This window comes from Macaca mulatta, chromosome 9, assembly GCF_049350105.2.
Source record: "Macaca mulatta isolate MMU2019108-1 chromosome 9, T2T-MMU8v2.0, whole genome shotgun sequence".
In the NCBI taxonomy this organism is placed as follows: Eukaryota; Metazoa; Chordata; class Mammalia; order Primates; family Cercopithecidae; genus Macaca; species Macaca mulatta.
In genome coordinates, this window is record NC_133414.1 from 121,693,694 (window position 1) to 121,700,548 (window position 6,855).

The window sequence follows — 6,855 nt, forward strand, 5'->3', positions numbered from 1 at the left end:
TGGCAAAGTATTCTTAGATACGAAATAGAAGTCATAAGCAACAAAAGAAAAAATAAGTGAGATTTCATCAAAATTAAAAACTTTTGTGCTGCAAAGGACACCATCAGTAAAATAAAAAGGCAACCCACCAAATGGAAGAAAACATCTACAAATTATATATCTAAGGGACTTGTATCAATACTATATTAAGCTTAATAAAATGACAGAAATGTTTATTCAGATCAATTTTTTAAATGATCTGAATATCCATTTCTCCAGATGGCTACTAAGCACATGAATGAAAATATGTTCAACACTATTAGTCATCAGGGAAATGCACATCAACACCATGAGGTATCACTTCATACCCACTAGGATGGCTAGGATCAAGAAGACAGATAAGTGTTGGTGAGGATGTGGAAAAATTGGAACCTCATGCATTGCTGATGGGAATGTAAAATGGTGCAGCCACTGTGAAACAGTCTGGCCATGCATCAGACAATTAAACCTAGAGTTACCATCTGACAAAGCATTTTCTACTCTTAGGTGTTTTCACTTCTCTTCTAAGAGAAACAAAATGTTTTGTTCATGTTCACACAAAAACTTGTACAAAAATATATATCGTAGCATTACTTACGATAGCCAAAACGTGGAAACAACCCAAACAGAAACAAAATGTGATATATTTCTACAATAAAATAGTATTCAGTTATCAAAAAGAATAAAGTACTGATACATGCTACCACTTAAATGAGACCTCAAAACATACTAAGTTAAAAAAAAGTCACAAATGTGTACATATTGTATGATTCAATTCATATGAGGGTCTAGAACAAGCCAATTTATAGATATAAAATGTGAATTCATTGTTGCTTAAGGCTAAGGGTGAGGAATTAGATGGGGATTGGGAGATATAGCTAAAAGATGAGAGTTTCTTTTTGAAGTAATCAAAATGCTCTAAAATTGACTGTGGTGATGCTTTCACATATCTGTGCATATCTATCCTAGAAACTATTGAATCGTACACTTTAAATGGATGAATTGAATGTTATATGAATGATCTTTCAATAAAGCTGTTTTCCTTTTAAAGAAAACGCCTAGTTTGAAATAATAGGTGGTGAGAGGGGTGGATCTTCATCAGCACCAGAGAGATGGGCAACTTTTTGCTCTGTGCTCACTAAGGTTGTCCCAGTAAATAGGAGGGAGTATGCATAGCAGTTAGGTGTATACTTTCTGGAGTCAAACTGCTCGACTTTGAACATTGAAGCATTTTCTGTCATTTCCTAGCTGTGGCATCCTAGACCCATCATCTCCCTTCTCTAAGTCTCAGTTTCCTCATCTTAGTAACAATAGCACATATGGCTGAGGATGTTGTGTGGAGTAGGGGTGGATCAAGTCAGAAAATCCATGTGTCTGACAGAGCATAAGCACCTTATAATTATGGCATGGGGTTAGGGGTAGCTTAGTTGACATTCCTTTACCATCTCAAAGTATTTAGTCAGGGAGAACACTGCTTCAGCCTGTAGCTGCCCAAGTCACTCTATCTGGAATTCCTTGGGCTTTCTACCCCCCAGGATCTGTCCAGCTTATTCCTCACTCAGTCCTGAACTACACAGTACTTTGTTTCAACAGTTTTAGCCCAGCAGGTCATAGAGTATGGAATGGATCTCACAACCATAGATTTGGCATCAGGTGTGCCCACATTGAAATCTAGAATCTAGAACTCTAGACACCCAAGTGTCCTTCTCAACTCCAGCTTTCTGCTAGATTACTTAGTCTTTATCACTGGACATTAGCCTTTTTGCTTGCTTGCCCTGAACCAAGGTTACCTATTGATACTACAGCCAGATCCTGAAGTGACCTTCTTGGATATGCCCTCAGAATTCTCCTCTGAATATTGTTCTAGTACTTACCAACTAATCACTGGCATCTGTTATAAGTGGACCAATTACATGGAGCCATACCCCTCTGCCCACCGAAATTAGGGTGCTCTGCTTCCTAGTCTTCTGCTGCCATATTCAAATGTCTGACCATCTACTCCATTTAAAAGAAATCCTGTCTGAAATTTAACCTAAGTGGCCAAATCTTCAGGCCCAAATAATTAGAATGCCAGCAGTTCATTGAGTTGGACACAGTAGAGTAGAATACTAGCTGTGTAAAGGACACAGCCTTCAGCCTGGTCAATTTCTTTGTATGAAATAAAGCCTCTTCCCTTCCGCCATGAATCAGCACATGAGCCTCCAGCATGCATTGTGCTGAGCCCTAGATAGAAAGCAAATTAATAAAAGATGTTAAATATTCCTTTTGGTTGTAAATAGGTCTTTTGATGGTTGTAAATAGGTCTTTTGATGGTTGGAAGACTGGGGAGATTGGCAACTGTAAAATTCAACATGTGGGGTTAACAGCTTCTCAGAATAAAAGTCAACCCCTGGGTTTTTTTGTTGGTTTGCTTTCCTCCATTTTGTCTGTGCCCTAAGCAGTGAAAATCTGAAATGTCACAATTTTACTCTGGAATTTTGAAAGCTGCAAGTACTCCAACTAAAACATACCCAGGTTTAAATATTTTCTTTTTATTTTCCTCCTGTTTTCATAGAAGTTGAATAGAATTAGAAGACAAATTAGTCATCAAAACAAACTCAAATCACGCCTGTAATCCCAGCAGTTTGGGAGGCCGAGGCGGGCAGATCGTGAGGTCAGGAGATCAAGACCATCCTGGCTAACATGGTGAAAACCCATCTCTACTAAAAATACAAAAAAATTAGCTGGGCATGGTGGCAGGCGCCTGTAATCCTAGCTACTCAGGAGGCTGAGACAGGAGAATGGCATCAACCCAGGAGGAGGAGCTTGCAGTGAGCCAAGATTGCGCCACTGTACTCCAGCCTGGGCAACAGAGTGAGACTCTGTCTCAAAAAAAAAAAAAAAAAGACACATTACAAAGTCTTTTAAAGCAATCCCTCTGTTGTCCATTGACTCTTGGGGAAAGAAGTACTCTAGTTTTTTTCTGCAACACTGGGCATGTAGTTTAGCAAGATCATTTACAAGTCAGTCATTCAGTCTCTCTCTCTCTCTCTCTCTCTCTCTCTCTCTCTCTCTCTCCCCACCCCTTTCTCTCCCTCTCTCTCTCTTCCTCTCCCTCTCTCTCCCTCTCCCTCTCTCCCTCTCCCTGTCTTCTCTTTCCCTCCCCATCCACCACCTTTCTTACCTTTACAAGATGAATGAGAGCTGAATTTTTAAAAATTTTCTGTGGGGTGTTGTCTAAAATCGGGACACCAGTTTAAAGGGGCAAAATGCTTTTTAAAGGATGACTGGAGGAAAGAATAGTTTAATTTTCTAACTTGGAAGTCATTGATACTGACTCACAGGTCACTGAGATCCTTCTCTAACAAACCATAGAACACAAGAAGTAGTTTGTTGTTTCCCAGTATTGGTAGATTAGAGGCATTCAGCATGCCTCAGCCACTTGCTGAGCAAGATAGTATATAAAGATCAAGTCTGTGAGCTTTAATTCAAGAAGCAAATGGTAATCTACCAGAATCTTAAAGAATAACCCAGATCCCAGAGAAGAAAACACTGACAAACAGCCCTCATGGTAGTGTCCAGCTGATAAAAGGACAGAAAAAAAAAAGAAAAAAATCCTACCTGCATGAAAATAATTACAAAAATTAGAAGTGCTAGCAGCTCCAGATGAGAAGGAACCAGAGCAAGAATTCTAGCACCATGAAAAATCTGAAAGTAGTGATACTATCAAATGATTACAATAGCTCTCCAGCAATGGTCCATAGCCAAAATGGAAACACGGAAATGACAGATAAAGAATGTAAAGCATGGATTGCAAGGAAGCTCATTGAGATCCAAGGCAAGGCTGAAAATCAATACACCATTCTCCTGCCAGAATTACTGACCTGAACCCTCACGCGAAGGGTACAATCCCTAAACTGGAGTTGGGCAGTGATGGGCTGGCACTCCCTTCTGACCTTTGGTGCAACAGCCTCAGAATCAGACATGGTCCAGAACTTGAAGGACTTAGAGGAATGGCTGCATACTGACTCCTAGGACATGGTTATGGCACTGACGCTGTTGCTAGGGGCTAGCACTGTAGCCTGTGGTGTCCAGAAATCCATGTTCACCATGGAAGGCAAACACAACCATCTTCTTCAATCATATCTGTGGCATGCAGCAGGACACTATCTTGGCCGAAGCCTTCATTTCAGGATCCCCTGGTCTTAGTAACCCATTAAGGATGACATTCTGGCCAGACCTTGAAAAATTTCCTCCCTAACAGGCTCAAAAGACCTGCAGGTGGTGAACATATCCCTGTGAGTGGTGTCTCAACCCAACATTCAGGAGTTTCCCAGCATGCACAATCACCTAGGGCTAGACAATAAAGAATGAGTGTTGCCATCCATTGTCAAAAAAGTGCTCAAGAGTGTGGTAAGTTCAATGCCTCATAGCTGATTACCCAGTGGGCCCAGGTATCCCTGTTGATTCATCCCTGGGAGCTGCCAGAGAGGGCCAAAGACTTCAGTCTTGTCTTGGATGATGTAGCCAACACAGAGATGAGCTTTAGCTGAGAGTACACAGCTACTGCAGAGGCCAAACAAGTGGTCCAGGAGGAGGCCTAGCAGGCCCAGTTCTTGGTAGGAAAAGCAAAACTAGAACACCAGCAAAAGATTGCCCAGGCCAAGTATGAAGCCGAGGCTGCTAAGATGCTTGGAGAAGCACTGAGCAAGAACCCTGGCTACATCAAAATTAACAAGATTAGGCAGCCCAGAACATCTCTAAGACAATCACATAACAGAATCATATCTGTTTCACTGATGACAATCTTGTGCCAAACCTACAGGACGAGACTTTCACCTGGGGAAGTAATGGCATTCTCATTAAGGGTAAGAAATTAGCCTGGTAACCAAGAATTTTACCCCCAAAGAGAAAGTGAATCTGCTTTTTGAGAAGCCAGTTAGGAACCCAGCACAGCCCCACCCTGCCCCAGTATCATGTGAAAGTTTCTTATACCTGCAGCTATCCTCCCAACTCCTCCTGAATAAAGAAAGGCTAAACACCAGCCCTTTTTCTATGGAATTACTTTTCTCCTCCCTTTGTTGGCCAGGGGTGTTGTGACAGTGTGTGATTTCTCAATGATTTCCTACAGTGTTGGTTCCTCCCTCAAGAATGGGAGGAGATAACCACTCACCTAAAAATTCTCAATAAATGTTTATTACTTAAATAAAAACAACACAAACAAACTTCTAAAGCAATCCAGGAAATAGATAAACATCTTAAAAGAGAATCAATCTGGAATTGGAAAAACTCACTTAAGGAATGTCAAAATACAACTGAAAGCTTTATCAATGGACTGGACCAAGCAGAAGAAAGAATTTCAGAGCTCGAAGACTGGTCTTTTTAACCCAATCTAACATAAATAATGAAAAACTGATGTTAAAAATGAGCAAAGTCTTTGAGAAATATGGTATTATGTAAAGTGACCAAACCTATGAATAATTGGCATTCCTGAGAAAGAAAGAGTAAAAGTAAACAACCTAGAAAATGTATTTGAGAAATTAATTTAAGAAAACTTCCCTAATCGAGATCTGCTGGCAAGATGGCTGAATAGGAATAGCTCCAGTCTGCAGCTCCCAGCAAGACTAACACAGAAGGCAGGTGATTTCTGCATTTCCAACTAAGGTAGCCTGTTCATCTCATTGGGACTGGTTAGGCAGTGGGTGCAGCCCACAGAGGGTGAGCAGAAGCAGGGTGGGGCATTGCCTCAGTGGGGAAGTACAGGGAGCAGGGTGTGGGGGCCTCCCTTTCCCAGCCAAGGGAAGTCATGAGGGACTGTGCTATCCAACCCAGATAATATGCTTTTCCTATGGTTTTTGCAATTCGCATACCAGGAGATTCCCTCCCGTGTCTACATCACCAGGGCTCTGGGTTTCAAGCACAAAACTGGGTGGCTGTTTGGGCAGACACCAAGCTAGGTGCAGGAGGCAGGAGGTTTTTCTGTACCTCAGTGGCACCTGGAACCCCAGTGAGACGGAACCGTTTACTCTCCTGGAATGGGGGTTGAAGCCAGAAAGCCAAGTGGTCTCACTCAGCAGGTCCCGCTCTCACAGAGCTCAGCAAGCTAGCAACCACTGGCTCGAAATTCTCGCTGCCAGCCCAGCAGTCTGAAGTCGACCTAGGATGCTTGAGCTTGGTCGGGGGAGGGGTGTCCACACTTACTGGGGCTTGAGTAGGCGGTTTTCTCCTGACAGTACTAAAAAGGCCTCGAAGTTCAGAATGGGCAGAACTCAACACAGTGCAGCAAAGCAGCTGTGGCCAGACTGCCTCTCTAGATTCCTCTTCACTGGGCAGGACATCTCTGAAAGAAAAGCAGCAGCCCCAGCCAGGGGCTTATAGATAAAACTCCCACCTCACCGCGACAGAGCACCTGGGGAAGGGGGCAGCTGTGAGTGCAGCTTCGGAGTCTTAAACGCTCCTGCCTGCCAGCTCTGAAGAGAGCAATGGATCCTGACAAGGAGGGTACTACCAGGACAGCACTCCAGCTCTGCTGAAGGACAGACTGCCTCCTCAAGTGGGTCCCTGACCGCTGTGCCTCCTGGCTGGGAGAGACCTCCTGAAAGGGGTTGACAGAAACCTCATACAGGAGAGCTCTGGCTGGCATCAGGCTGGTGCCCCTCTGGGACGAAGCTTCCAGAGGAAAACAGGCAGCAATCTTTGCTGTTCTACAGCCTCCACTAGTACCCAGACAAATAGGGTCTGGAGCGGACCTCCAGCAAACTACAGCAGACCTGCAGAAGAGGTGTCTGACTGTTAGAAGAAAAACTAACACAGAAAGCAATAATATCAATAAAAAGGACCCACACGCAGAAACCTCAT

At 43.1% G+C, this 6,855-nt stretch overlaps 1 pseudogene; it reads left to right on the plus strand.

The window, feature by feature from the left end:
* Window positions 1-4,035: 4,035 nt before the first annotated feature.
* Window positions 4,036-4,797, plus strand: LOC100430371 (prohibitin-2 pseudogene; annotated as a pseudogene).
* The last annotated feature ends 2,058 nt before the right edge of the window (window positions 4,798-6,855 follow it).